The 16,254-nt window shown below is 35.8% G+C and overlaps 1 protein-coding gene across 4 annotated transcripts in view; it reads right to left on the bottom strand.

Moving 5' to 3' along the window:
- Positions 1-16,254, bottom strand: part of LOC145692944 (uncharacterized) — a 729,891-nt gene that overhangs the window by 441,295 nt on the left and 272,342 nt on the right. The window contains exon 1 of one of the 4 annotated variants that reach the window (XM_081768530.1): positions 11,027-11,561. The exons of the other annotated variants lie outside the window; for them this stretch is intronic. The gene's annotated coding sequence lies outside the window, so the exon portion shown is untranslated. Of the gene's footprint in view, positions 1-11,026; positions 11,562-16,254 lie in introns of those variants that run through there. 4 annotated transcript variants of the gene reach the window in all.

Genomic DNA, 16,254 nt, shown 5'->3' on the forward strand with positions numbered 1-16,254 from the left:
TTGGGATTTACCATGTTGAAGGGATAACCAACACAGGATTCTTTTTTGTGTGTGTGTTTTAAAGATTCTGTCATTGCTGCTTTATTAAATCAAAATACATTTTTTTTAAAAAAGACCCATATCGTTTGGGGAAATCCACAAAATAATAATTTTAAAAAAGGTATATTGAAGTAATTCAACCACAGAAATGTGATATGACTGTAATGGGAAGTCACGTGAGCTATATACTACTCATTTTTCGTATATAAGCTAGCTTGTATACTAATGTGTGGTGGAAAATTTAACCGGATGCTATCTGTGTCACGTGGCCCGACTGTAACCTATCGTATCCACATGACATCTTGCTACGGTTGAGAGGTCATGAGGTGTCACAAGTGGTCTTAACTACCTAATTGTTAATTGCTGAAACATTGAGACATCATATAGTGACGAATCTGAAAGAAATCATGTATAAACGCTATGAAAATTTACCTGTAAGATTTCCAAATTTTGACGTAAGCAAGATGAAAATATGTCGTAATACCGTATTGGTCCGTAAATATGCCACATCCTAAAATTTGAAGAAGCGGAAAAGAGAAACGTTGACACGAGCCGAGGGAAGAAAAGAAACCATTTGAAATCATCTATCAATGTAGCCAACATAAATTTAGAAACATCCATACTGACTAACAAGAATAATGACCTGTATTAAGTATTGTTTGGAAACGTAATACCTCTCTAAATAACTCAAAAGGTGGATAATTGTGTAAATTCAAATGAATACATCAAGAAACACATGAAATTGAATATAAATTACTTTGATGCTGCAGGTAAATAGCTCAGGCAAATGGTTATCGATCTGAACACAGACATGGTCAATATCGTGCAATGCTTGGTTTATGTTGAATTTTGAATCGGATCCCATTGAGTGCCCAAAATGCAACTTTGTGGTGTTTTAGTACACATATGAAACTACAATCTGGACAATTTTGAACAAATTCAGAGGGGGTATTTCTATGCAAAATTCAACATTCAAATCTTAATTTGAATTTTTGAAGTGTTATTTTTTTTTATTTCACAGGTTTTTTGAATATAGTACAACTTGTAGAACAATCTTTAAGCTTTCCAATGGTGTTTGTTCCACGTCTCTAGTGCACATATTAATCATTTTATGAAATTTTTAATAATCACTGTAACTGAAAAAATGCCGGTTTTTTTTTTTTTTGGTATTTTTGAACACCCTGTATGAGGACACTTTCAGGAGGAGAGAGGTAATATTTGGGATTGTTTCATCTCCCACTGTAATAAAGCTGTGCACCAATTTTTTTTTACAAAAATCTAAGATCGTCAGGTCTGATTTTGCCATTTCATTGATTGATTTTACATGGAATGTTCCTATACCAGGATAATGAATTATTCAGAAAGAATTGTAACAAAAGAAAGTTTTTAACATGGATCTAGACTATTATTGAACTGCATATCCAAATTAATTTAACTCGCGTTCTTTTGTGGTTCCAGATTCAATTCTAAAATGTTCAGCGTGTTGAACAACAGTCGAGAATCTACTAGAGAGATAAACTGGATGGGCAACTCCAGTTTATTACTTAGAAAAAATACTACAAATATTGATGAAGGGAGCACGAATAAAGAAAGCCATAGTTCTTGTTGTACTGTATCTCCAGCAAATTCAGTGATAAACAGGAGACCAGGAATTGTATCCTGTAAAAACAAGTCAACATAAATTTCTGTAATTGTGTTTCATGTCTAAATAATTGCTGCAATCACTAGAAATCTCCTAAATACAAAACACGACTTTCTTTCGAAACACTGAGAAAAATGGAGACTCCTGATCTTTAACCTTAAAACTCCGCTACTACTATACTGTTGCTAGGAAGGAACTGCTTTTTCGAATCGTTTACTTCATTCTTGTGCTACAACACGCACCATGGCGCCAATAGAGCTTGACAAGCCAAGTCTAAAGACAAAAAAGAAGAAAAAATCGCTTGGCACGCACCTAATTGAATTTCGAACGTCGAAACAGAGCAGTCCGGTATTTTTTCTTCGTCTGCGAGTGCGTGTTTTTTGAAGTTTTTCTATGTATGTCCATCAGAAATTGTGTGACGATAGAAAAAAGTATATAGTCAAAGTAACAGTTTGGTGGAAAGGGGTTGTTCAGGGTGACAAAGGATGGCGGTCACTCGTCACATCGTATTACATGGAAAACAGGCAATATGACGTCCATTAGCCGCAGGATATGTACCCGCAATCACAGTTTCCCTTGTATTAAAACCTCACACGCCATACGACAAACCAATTCCACATTGATTAATTACACCCCAATTGAAGGCTAACTCTGGAGGTTGGTTGATGGGAAAGCAAATTGACCTGAAAACACTTCACGCTGTTCTTGTCCAACTGATCGCCTACATCTACATATTGTACATAACACAGAAGAGGCATCGGAGGTGGGGTAAAAGGAGGATGTATCTAAGTTCGCTCGAAACAAACAAGCGATGAAAATATTCACTGCAGATTATCAAGAAGTTTTTTGCACGCAGAGATATGTTTCACCATTTTATACACACAAGCAAAAGTTTTTAGAGCTCTGCTTCTAGCTGAAAGTAATTTCCAGAGTAATATGAAAAGGTAACGTTAGCATAAATGCATATATCTTCAAGGGAAAAGTAGGGCTAATATTTGCTACTACTTTGGAAAAATAGTAAAATTTAGCGTATCCCTACTATGCAAATATACTTAATTTGCCTCCTATCTCTGATATTAAAAATATAGTATCATATTATTATTGTTGTATAAGTTGGTTATTTGAAATATGTATTTTTCGTGGAAAAAGTGATCAATATATATATATATATATATATATATATATATATATATATATATATATATATATATATATATATATATATACATAAATTTTCACTACTAGACAGTGCGTGAGTAGAATTTCATCAAGGGTGGATGGGTGCAAACTCTAAAGTCGTGTTCTTTCAGGTTATTTTGCACATACCTTAACATAGTAGACGTTTATTTTTGCATATTGTCTTGCTCCAGGAGGTTAAAATCCAGAACTTTCCCCTTCCGTACGCCACTGCTACTAGATACATAAAATTAACAATGAAGAGAAATCATTGCAAAAGAAATTAACTTTATGGGTTAAGGAACCCGAAGGTACATCGTCACAGAAACGAAACATCGAAATTGAATGCTATTCTCTGCCGAGTTCATCCGTTTTAGATTCTTTTATTTGTACTGCTTTATACTATTCTCGCGCTTTTTTCTTGGTGAAACCACAGGTCTCTTTCCTTAAGCTTCCTAATAAGAAATGGAGGCACATCGCGCATATTATACATGCAAGCGAACGTGTCGTCTTCTTCCATGTCAGACGTTTCGACTTCCTTATCTATGATGCATGACATTCGGTGACCTGTAGCTGTTATGGGATTCCGTTTTGTGACTTCCTAAATTCATAAGTTAGTTCGTGTCTTTATGTATCAAATATTTTTTCTTGAAATTGTGTTTTCGAAAAATCCTGTCTCTGTTATTCTCTTCCCGTCAGCGACCAACTTTTACCTCCATACAAAACGACGGATAGAAGTCTTTATTTTTATCGATATTATATGCTGTGGTAGAGGAGTGTTTTTCCGAAGTACTGACACGCATTTCGCGACATTAATTTATTTTTACTTCCTGGTTGATTTCATCTTTATTTGTTAGTGAAATAACACATGTATTTAGATGTATTCAATTCTGTTACGCCATTATTACACACTCTATAAAATTACAAACTATACTTATATGGCACAGATTACTTTAGTCTTTTCCAGAAACGAGTTTGTATGATTTCTGTAACACATATAAAACGTAACTTCAATGTGAAACATTGGCGCTACACAGGAATCAGCATATTGTCAATACTAGAACACCTGATGTATATATAACCCATTATACAAAGATGAATAGTTGGTTGCCTAAGCTCCAGGGTTGTCATCGACCGATTTCGCAATAGTTTTTCTCGTTCGGCAACGTGCGACAGATGCCGCTACTGCCATCTTGCTGTAACTTTTAAAACTTTTTTCTTTTTTTTTTTTTTTTTTTTTTGTAGCAATGGACCATGAAACTGGAGCAAAAGTTTGAAGTTGACAACAAGATAAAAGTAGCAGCAACATCTTCCAAGTGTCAATAAATCAAAATAAGCATTATTGCAAATTACTTTGATTCCTATGGGCTGTATATCAAGCTTCATACGAGAGAAGATGCATTTGCAATCCTAAGACATATTATAACGTTCATAATAACAACTGACTACGCGATTGCGTGCTCTAAGGGTAGGAACTCTGCTAAATAACAGGAAAAATTCGCTATATCATGAATACAGACACCAGTACTCATTTAAGAATGTTGGTAAGTTCATTTTTCTTAATGGGGAAGTAGTGGCTCAATGGTAAAGCGTTCACTCTGGAGCATAGGGTCCGTAGTTCGATCCCCGTGAACAGACACCGCGTACGTAGGTTTTTAAAGGATTGTCCCGTTTCTTCCTACTTTCTTCATTCTACCACTTCATTCATTTCTCATAATCACCGTCTCCTTTAGCCTACCCGGCATTACTGTCGGACGTAAAACTGAAAGATTTTATTTCATTTTTCTTGATGATGATGACGATAAGACCTCTTCGAGCACCATTACTAACAAGTTCATCGCGGACAGCGGCTTACATTGTTGCCTAAAAACTATCACATTTCAGACAACAATTAATAAATGCAATGAGAAATTACGATATTTATTTCTCATATAGCGTCTGTTGCAACACATTATATATCAAGAAGTTGCTGCATTGCATGTTAAAATTAATGTTTGTGAAAGTGAGCTGCTAACTGTTAGATTGTGTCAAAGGTCCCAGAGAAGTCACGAGCAACTGAGAGAGGGAGAGAGGCAGTACATGGATTTTCATGACCATTAATACACAAAACATGTTGGAGAAAATGAGAGAACATGCTTACAATGTTACTTTTTTTGTATACTACCTTATAATTACGAATCTCTTCCCTCTCGTTTAGTTTAACGTTGTGAAAAATGCTACTGTCTTCTTAACAGAAAACAATTAAATGTGTTTACGAATGGAAAATGGAATATAATTTTTCATTCATATGACAACAACCTCAGAACAATAGAATGAAAAAAATGCTAATTATTTACCGTAGTTCTTGTTGTTTCTTATTCTTATTTTAAATGTAACGTTTACACTTTCATTTTCAAAACATTTCTATTGTTAATACACTGTCACCGGCGGCAGAAAAAAAAAGTCAATTTCAAAAGCTGCCTGAATCCTCATTTCTTCTTTTCTAACCAATCTTCTGGTTCGTAGGCATCATCATCATCATCACGAAAGATATACGTTATTAGCAGGTCAAAACCGTAGAAACACACTTGGTAGGCCCTACATGGACTATATAACGATCGCGACGACTCGTGAAGCCCGAATTCTACATCAATCATAGAAGTGCTTTGCCTCACGTGTAATACATCGGAAAAAATCGGTACGATTCGTGCAGCTGCCTTCCGGACGCACAATTGAGAGAACGTAAAACAGTAGAAATGCAAAAACAATGTTGCCGAACTTAGATGTGACGAATATGCGACAAAAAAGAAAAGAAAGAAATCACACACACACTTAAAGAATTATAGCACAAACACTAACAATTATCTATATACTAAAATGCTTGGTTTATGTGTTTGTCTCCAAAGAAAAGTTTATATGTTTATCTCCAATCCTTTCGATAATGAGACCTCGAAAACCTAGAAGAGTGCTAGAAACGTGCCGTTTTCACTGGTCGATTCCAAATTTTGTGTAGATTGACCACTTCTAATTGAATATTTAAAAATATATATGGCCGGTATTTCTTTATTACATTTTTTTAGTCGTACACTGGAAGTGTTAAAATTTAGAAAAAGGAAAGCATCATATCCTTTAACTTACAAATTCCAATTACATATTTGTATACAGGGGTTGTATATCTCTCAGGCGTTTGTTTTCATGGCCAACTAATAATGAAAAACGAAGTATAACCATTTCTCCAGTTTAAGATGAATCTTCATTGTTTGGGGTGTTTTACCTAACGAACACTATATATCAGTGACATTACAATTAATTGTGTGTGTAATGCATTTGCTTATTACATACGGCATGCAAGAAAAAAGAGAACACAGATCACACATGAATTAGAAACTTCAACCGGAAATAGGCTCAAATCTTGCAAACGGTGCACGATGTTGAAAAAAAATAATCGAAAAACTCTCCCCTCTATGGTACCCCTTGCCATTTTTTTTTTTTTTTTTTTATCAAGACGTCTCTCACTTGTGTCTGTAAAGGGACATGAACAGATGTGAGGAACGACAAAGAGATTCATGCTCATATGTGAAAGATGCGCTGTGTAGATAGCGCAGATTCAGCCAGTTAGACTTAAAAGGTAACAATAATACGTAACAGCAAAAATATAAAAATATAGTAATAACAAAAATAAACGCTGTGCAGCTACATCTATATCTGAATATTTATTGTATGCAAGCGGAAATTTCTCCTGTAACGAATGATAATGACAATAGTAATAATCATGCTCGTTTTACCCTGATCATTAGATATGTATGATTCAAATAAAAATATTTCTGAGACCTGCGCTCGTAGGCGTTCTCATAAAAACTAAGTTACTACGTAAAATACACTGCTGATTAACATCAAATGTCAACGCTCAAGCCGCGCAGCTGCATCAATTCACATCAAAATCAAGCAGCACTAACACTGGTCAGCATTTGGATGGGTGAAACAAACAGATGGTGCTGAAATTGCGGTATTCATCCAATGTCGTGAGGACAAGTGAGAAGCAACCTGAATAAAAGACAAAGCGGACTTGGGTCAAGAAAATCATCAACAATGTGCTGACCACACATAGTTTCTAACTTGGAAAAATCGCAGCAGATTGGTCGTCGTTTTCAGTCCTTCAGAGAACAAAACTAAGATATCTATGGCTCAAACATAAAGGCTCAATCATGCAGTCACTGCAATGGGGGTTTCAAACCTTGTCAGAAGATACCGTGATTTCGTAAAACTAGAAAAGTAAAGAATAGATATAAACACAGGATAAAATAAACACTCGTATTATTAATTCCTGCTTACACGTTGTAAATATTTGCACGTCAAAACCCGAGGAAAAATAATTGCGTTCATATCAGAGAGCACGCAGAGAATGGAAAGAATGCAGACAATGCAATTGCAGTAAATTGCTGAGACAAGAGGTGTGTGATCGTGTAATGGATTGGAAGGGGGAAACGGTCTCCTATGTGCTATTTATATGCAAAATACAACTTTTTTCTGTTGTTTGCGGCAAAAGTGTTGTCAGTGTTTCCAGCTGATAAACGTTTCTCGAGAGAGTACGTATGTATATTTACACATAAAGCATGCTTTTTAAAATTTATTTCTGTCCATTGGAGTTTATATGGAGCATATAATAGAGGAGATTTAGTCAGTATATTTTTTATATCTGCCATTAAAAGAAACTATTGTTTCATAAATATTAAAGTGGTTAATGTTTGAGTACTGAGTGCATACTGTTGGTAAATTATTTCAGTTGGAATGAAGTTAATAATAATATGGATTTCCATGTCATATTTATCTTTTATTTCCGCTCATTTTCCTTGTATTTATTTTAGAATTGAATATGATAACGCTTACATGCCCATTCGAACAGTTTCATTGTTGTTAAGAACGTAAAGTGACATATGTTTTTAGTAGGTAGAAAATATTAATATTGGTCGAACCTCAGCCATCGTTCGAGGTTCCTTCGGGAGCAACCAATGAAAAACTTAAAACTCTATCAGTAAATACAAAATCTGATAGAGTATAAGAACCTGCAATTCAAGAGACTGGGATTGTTTATGGTTATTCGAATGTTTGTTTATTAAAATAAAAAAGTGGGATGGTGAAAGAAAATTCTATCACTTTGACGTGGTGGACATGGTATTGTTGTGGATAATTTAGGCCTATTGTTATCCAGGGCCGGATTAACCCATGTGGAAGTCCGGGGCTAGAAAAAATACGTGGCCCCTGCTGACTTCACCTAATACATTTCTGTGAAAGTACAGTAGGAAAGTTAAGGGAATATGTTTCATATTTTTGGTTATATTTTATTTTATTATGATGATTGTATTCATGATTTTTTTTTTTTTTTTAGATAGCTAGTTGAGATTTGATCAGAAGGAGGCCCTTGTCCACCTGGATGCCCGGGGCTATAGCCCCCCTTAATCCGGCTTTAATGTTATCCTGTTATTACCTTGACTTGCTAAATATTTTGACATGTAACAAGCACAGTATCAGTATGCTTTAGTTTCCTGTAACTTTAGAAATTGGTTCGTTTACACAGAGAAAAATTAGTTCTGCGGACAGCGGTATATTGTACAAATATACGGTATCCTCTTGTTTACTATAGAAATCAGTACGGGTATGCGTATGCTACATAGGCACTGCCCTTAGATGTTACATAATGCCGTTTCAGGATGTCTGACATCTGACAGTTTTCCGTATATCACATACATATATTTATGTTACCTTACGTCCATTTGTATGTGAGATCCTGACCGCCTACATCGTTTCATACAGAAAGTACGTATAGAAGGAACACTTATACAGAAAGTATTATAAAATATGCGTTTTCAGTTATACGTCTGCTGTACGTTAAGTCGAAAAAGTACAGGGATTACGCATGTAACCTACCTTTTTAAGTACGCCACCTACATTTTTTTCTTCTCAGTGTACGTTACGGCATTAGCTTGGTAGATGCTGAATTAATAATTACAACAAAAGATTATATTTGTTAAGAGGTTTATTGATTATAACCTATGTAGCTTTGGATATGAGAATCCTGCGGTATCCTGAAGTATATAGAAGTATAGAAGTATCCTGCAGAATATACAAGGTGTTTCAAAACAACCGACAACGTTTGGGAGCTGATTCCTGACACCAAGATAAGACGAAAAGTATAGACTAACCTGGGTGCACAAATGCTTCTTTTCGGAGTTATAGGCTGCCGAAAACATGAAAAAATTAAGTTTAAAAATTCATGGCTCCATAACTATGGGATCTACCGTAGTCAGGTCAAGACTTCACTAAGAAACTAATATGTGCCCTATCCAAAAATAAGTTTCAGAATCCTAAGATACTCACGCAACAATTCTTATAGAGGGAGTTCGGCTACGGGCATATGATTTGAAGTACTCACCAACTACCTCTGTAAAAATTGTTGTGGAAGTAGCGCACGATTCTGAAACATTGAATAAGATTCATATTAATTCCTAAGTGAAGTCTTGACCCGACTATCGTAGGTCTCATACTTTTGGACCTATGGTTCTTTAAAGTTCATTTTTTCATGTTTTTGGCAGCCCATTACTCCGAAACGAAGTATTTGTGCATCCAGGTTGGTCTATACTTTTTGTCTTATCTTGGTGTCAGGAATCACCTTGCAAACGTTGTCGGTGTTGTTTTGAAACACCCTGTATATTGATTATGCATTTGAAATAACGTAACCTGGTGCTTCATGCCACCGTTCTCTGATACTGTGAATCTGTTTGTAGACTCTTATCTGTCTTTAATAGAAAATCTTTGGAATTATAATTTAAACCTGGGAGATGATGGCAGTTGAAGTTACTTAGCTCTTTTAGGAATGCAACAATCGTGTAGTCAACGAACGGCACATGTCAGTGCTTCAAAATCTCTTCTCTTTTTTTTTTATGTTCAAGGTTAGCCAAAATCTGATCAAATCTGTTTTTCCTTGATTTCCTTATTTATTTATATTATCTTCCGCAATATATTCAAGTGAATTATCAAGAGTAAATAAGCTTTAATGAAAAAAATAATCATGTCTTAATCATTTCCTTTATTCAAGATTATGTAAATTTTGATGATACCAAACAGCCGGTATGTTAGGCATAAAATTCAAATCAACAAACGATTTATTATTATTATTATTATTATTATTATTATTATTATTATTATTATTATTATTATTATTATTATTATTATTATTATTATTATTATTATTATTATTATTAAGATTTGTTGAAACAGAAATCCTCGGTTACTATAAACATCTTTTCCACGGGTGACCTGGGATCTATTCCCGGTAGGAGTTCATGTCGTCTTGGGTTTCCAAGTCTCATAATGCTGGAAAAGAAAGTTAAATTGCAAATCAACTAACCAACCCTTTTATTAACATGAGCGTGGAGACAACCGTTGCATTTTTATTTCTTCGAAAGTCCTCGTGCAGTACTAACCACTGCAAACTGTTATTCTTCCATACAGTACTGGTCAGTCGTAATCCTTGCAGGCTATAATAATAAGACTATTTATTTCGCTTTTCAAGAGGCCTCATCCCGGCGAAATTAAAATACCGCTAATTTTACAGTAATTATGTGATATCTTCAAATAGATAAAATATAATTGAAATGTGGAACAAGAGCGCCCTAGACAATATTATTTTGCGTGAGGTACCGTTATCAAATGTTACCTACTGACTTTCCGTTTTCAACTGTTTAGAAACGCGAAAATAAATGCCGATTTTTTAAATGGCTGGAAATCGAAAGCAGATAAGTGAGTCGTGATAACGGTATCTCATGTACAATTATATTGTCCAGGGCGCTCTTGTTCCACATTTCGATTTTTTTTTTTTATCTATTTGAAGATATCACATAATTACATGTAAAATTGGCGGTATTTTAATTTCGCCGAGATGAAACCTCTTAAGCCTGTACTACACAACATCATCCCCGCGGTTTCCTTCGGTATCTTTCGCTTCCCCTATTTTGTATTTACCACTATCTCTTTCGTTATCGTTTATTTAGCTTTTACTCTCAGACTCCTTTTCGTCTATAAGCGGCATCAGAAGCATGTACTAAAAAACAAAGTTTCACTTCTATTGTTTGTTCTGTTGTTTCCTTTTTGACCATTTGTTTATTTTATAGTTTACAAAGTTTGCCTACTTACCGTATGTAGAAAGCCACGATCAAATGAACATCTAGTTTGGTTGGGTTAGGAGTATAGCAAGCGCGAGCGTTCCTTACTTTCCCCTGGGCTTGTTAAAAAAAGATTTTGATGGAAACACACACCCTTGGTTAACCTCCACGCTGTTAATTGAAATTCATTATCCTATTAACTCCCTCTGAGTCCCTTTCATTACGCACTAAATTAACACAAAGTTGATGGATCGAAGCCTCATGAGAGCTCCCAACCTATTTATCTCTAAGCCATGATACAATTGCATCTTGCTCATATCGCTAAACAACACAACACTACACCAAACACAGCACCAAATACCACGTCCACTTACAAGTCACAAACTAAACTATCTCGCTCACTTCGCTCCACAAAAAAGTCCTTGTGCTAAAGTTGACTCACCATATTGGCATCACGCACTCACACAACGCTTTTTTTTTTTTTTACGTACTGTACGGATGTTTATATACATACATTCGACATATTCTTTTTAATTTTCCTTTCTTTCTTTCTTTCTTTCCCATTCGACCCCGCAGACAGAACTGACATACAACACGTGAGTACGCCTCGCGGCACGTGGCTTTCCTCTCACGTGACATAATGACGTCATACTGAGGTTCTGAAAGTGTGCGCAAACATAGATGATAAAAGAAAATATATGTATATTTATATATACTGAATATGCAATACCAGAGAAAAAGGGACTTTTCAACGTAGCGCTGGGTCCGCCCACTTGCGTGACCATTTTTTTTTTCAATAATTGCTCTTTGAGATAAGGTCTACTACATTTGTGTATTGCCCTTGGCAATGAGAATATGAAATCCAATTTTATAGTACACATGCAGGGCCGGATCCAGGATTTTCTGACGGGGGTGCACCAATAACTTCCAGTACATTTGAATTAAATTGGAATTTTTTAAATGCCTGTAGGCATCTGTGGTATCAACGAGGAATTGCCCTGAAAATGCTGTGTCTGCTCTTGATGAATCCTTTTCCTTCAACCTTCAGACTTGATTTTGCAAAACTTCGCTTTCTTTTAAGCCCCAAATGGAAACATGACAGCAGAAATTTTCGGAAAGTGTAGCTATTTTCACTGCTAGCTTCTCACCTTAGATAGTGTATATATTTACAACAAAGGAGGGTGGGCGCACGTACACTGATGCACCCCGTAAGTCCGGCCGTGTACACGTGTTATTTAAGGAGGACGGGCAATCCAATTGTGACACAAATAAATCAAGCATGTGTCAGTAACTTAAAATATAGTGAGTAGAGCTCGAATTTATATTTATTGGAACACCTGAAAATATGCAGGCTATTATGGACTCGAAAGTTACAAAATATACCGGTACACTATAAATACATTAATATGCACTTAACAAACAGTGTATTCATTTCAGATTTATTCGTTTACAATATGCACGTATAATGATGCAGAATAACCTTCTACAATACGATACAAGGAGTGTTTCAAGGCTTTCTGGTGACAAACTTTACGTATAAGGATGTCTAGAACTACCTTTCAAACACCAACTGACGTAATTAGAAAATATTCGTACAATGGCACGGAAAGTTCGGAATATTCATCTAGTAATGATTTACTGATCACACATAATTATGTATAGGAAGACAGAGCAACACGGATAAGTTAATGTGTTTGCTGTAATTCTTCAAGAAGTAACCAAGCTATCAACTAAATATTGACAAGATAACTCCTTTAGACGTTGCGCTTGCTAAAACAGAACACATTAAAATTATTAAGGCTACAACTGCAAGTGCGTTAACAGGAAATTTAGGCCTGTTGTATTTAACCACTTTCCAAAACCCACCAGCAAAGTGAATAATACTCTATGATAAGCTAAAACGTTCCTATGATATGCTAAGCTAAAAGGCAGAGGAAATGTAACAAAAAATACGTTCCACCATAACATACTTCGTTTTAATGTAATATAATTGGAAAATTATTATAGCACGAAGACAATATATTGCTTTTTTACTACTAGATTCTGCCCATTATTTGCCGGTTATCCGTGTCTTTTATCAACTTGGTATTTTGGTCTAACGATACTACATTGATTTCAATGAGCTAGCCTATATTTTCACTTTGTTATTCCTGATACAGATCACAAAAGTGGGACCCAAAGCCACTATAGTATGTGCATCCTTCATGTGCCCATGCTTCATAATCAACGCATTGGATCCTGTCGTCAAAAGAAGAAACACCAAATTTTTCCTGGATGTATAAAACAGTAATAGTCTTTCTTCTTGTTGCGAGTCACTTCTTGTACTTTGCTTCATCAGAATCTTTAAACAATGTTTTTTTCTTAATGTCGATTTAAGTTTGTCAATGATTCAAGTTTTTTAAACTAGATTTAGTATTTTGTAGTGACAACATCGGGTCCGTAGGTTTTCTCGGGGTACTTCCGTTTCCTCCACCATTCTTATTCCACCGATTCTCCCATCGTCATTCATTAGCCTTAATCATCCGTTTCCCTTAGCTTAAAGAGCATAATCGTGGGATGTTAAACTGAAAGGTTTCATTTTTATTTCATTTTAAAGGCAGTATTAAATACATAAAATATGAAGTCATCATAAAATGATTTTGTATAAACAGTGATTAACTTGATACATTATTGTCATACAATCAAGAATTTCGGAGGGTCAACGATGTTTTAGAGAGAGCCTGGCCCCTCCTTGTGTCCTCTCTCCTAGTCATGCCTAAGAGACGAGTTTGTCTTAGCTTTTAGGCACACAACCGTACATGGTCGTATTTCTTGCTTCAAGGCTAAGATAATTAAGTGTCAATTTGCAGAACAGGATTAACATATTAAACTCTCAGATGGGAGGAGGGAGAGGGTTTTATTGTGTACATTACACTATAGTTTTAATAGTGAAAGTAGGAATTACATTGTATTTCTGGTGATATTTATTTTAAAAACATGAAATCTGCGTTCCCGTCTTCGAGCGGTTAGAACATAAGTAAGAAGTATATAATATTCTATGCAACGTGCAGGAGGCGGCAATAGCAGAGGGTGTTAATGTCTGCAGTAAAACTCTTTAATGACCTTCTTCCCTTCGTTAAGATGTACAGCGCTTCCCGGTTGATTGCCCAAGACACATCATTTTATCTCCGGGTCAGCGGGAGGTCGCCCTCAGTGGCGTGCAAGTAGCCGACAATTCCAGACACGAAATTTCGTGATCAAAGAGGAAGTAACAGATAAAAAAAAAGCCACGACGAGAAAGATAAAAGAAACAAAAGCATGTTCGTGAAAAGTTATGTCTTTGAAAACGATTTAAAAAAAAACAACTAAAAACAAGTTATTTACATAACAGCTATTTACTTCCTTATATGCATGGCGTTACAGGCCCAAGGAAAGGGCAATGCCATCCTTTGGATCTAATATTATATCAAGAATGCATATTTTTGCAGTACATGCCAACTAAATCGCATATCAAGAAGAACTCTTGTCTGTTTTTAACCACCACGAAAGACGGAGTGATGGTATCGAACGTAGGGATAACGGAGTTCTCCTATAATCAAAGAAGTTCCGAGCTCGACTTCCGAAGATGAATATGATATAAGGTTTTCTGGATTAGCTACAGGAAGTGAGAACAAGTCTTAGATTTAAAAAACAAAATCTTATATATTTCCTACTGGATGAGTAGACGCGATTAACGGAAATTATGTATATTCCTCCTACTGGATGAGTAGACGCGATTAACGGAAATTATGTATATTCCTCCCCAAACAGGCATAACTAAAGGGAACCCAGGAATGGCCATGATACCGCTAAAACCACTTTGTGGCCCCCTTCGTGAAATTTTAATTGAATGACAATAATATGTTAAGTTTATTGAGAAGATTTTGTGTTCAGTTCGCATTTTGTATATTTAAAACTGATTCTACTCCCTTCACCTCTTTAGTTTTCTGCATACAGTTTTGAAAACCTGCATGTCATAAATTCGTTTCTACACCGTGACAGTGGGTGTGGATTCTCAAATTGCGCTTTTCAAATCTGGAGATGAAACAAAATAAACGAAGAAGAGAGTGGTATTAAGTTGCCTCTGCAGAAGGAATCGAGGTTCAGAAATAGTGTTCAGAGGCGGACGAGATAAAGTTTTCATGACAACATACGAAACAAGATGTTTCCTTCAACAGAAACAGTCATATTTTTCAAGTCTACACAATACTTTCACAATATATATATATATATATATATATATATATATATATATATATATATTTTGCGACAAAACAGCCTTAAACCTTGTCTTGTGGGCAACATTGTTTAGAATGTACCTAAAAATCAGAATACACATTAAAATAACAAGGTCTTCTGAAAAATCAATTCTCAGAAGTAAGGAACCATGACCCTTTACCTAAATCTTCTAGTTACACCTATCCATCTAGGCTTACAAAACTTTTAGAAAACTCCTTGTCGAGAGTTCGTATTCATTGGAGTTCCGAAACCCTATCCCCGATTCCCTACTACAATTTATTGAGTGTCGATATGTAGTATAGTTAAACCACTTTCTCGCATTCACCTCACTCCATGACAGTTGTTACACCTTCCCAAAATGAATTTCCGGAATAAATTATTTTTTATATGGTACATCTGTCATGACGTTTAAGTCTTCTTCTTTGTCCGTCTGAGTTTTTTTTTTTTTAACTAGTGTAATAACGACAGTCCCTTTCCATTACTATAAGGGCTTCGTGGGTGGCTTGTGTACTTCGTTACTGTAGTTTAACACGGATCTATTGGTATCAAAGACATTCTTCCTCTGAAAAAAAGGCGTTATTTAAAAAAAAAAATAACGTCCTTAGTTTACACACCGAGGAATGAAAAAAAGTGGGGGTCGCACATGGCGTTTGTCCAGCACGAAGTCCACCTGGTGCAAGCTGGGATCAGACCAAGGACCCCACCTACTAGAGATGAGCGCTCTACCCCTGAACCACCTTGTCATACTTGAAAACCAGATAGGGCATGATGGCTCAAGTGGTAGGGCGTTTACCTCTGTTGCGTTGGGTCTCTGGTTCGATCCCCGGCCAAGTAAGTTTGTGGTGGACAACATCGTGTCCGTGGATTTTCTCGGTATGCCCCTCTTTCCTCCCACAATCTCATTCCAATTCCACCAATTCTCCCACTATCATTCACTTGCCTTAATTACCTCAGTCCCTCAGTCCCTCAGTCTAATGGAAACAATTGTGGGATGTTAAGCTG

Source organism: Thermobia domestica, chromosome 8 (genome assembly GCF_964235325.1).
Source record: "Thermobia domestica chromosome 8, izTheDome1.hap1.1, whole genome shotgun sequence".
Lineage (NCBI taxonomy): Eukaryota > Metazoa > Arthropoda > Insecta > Zygentoma > Lepismatidae > Thermobia > Thermobia domestica.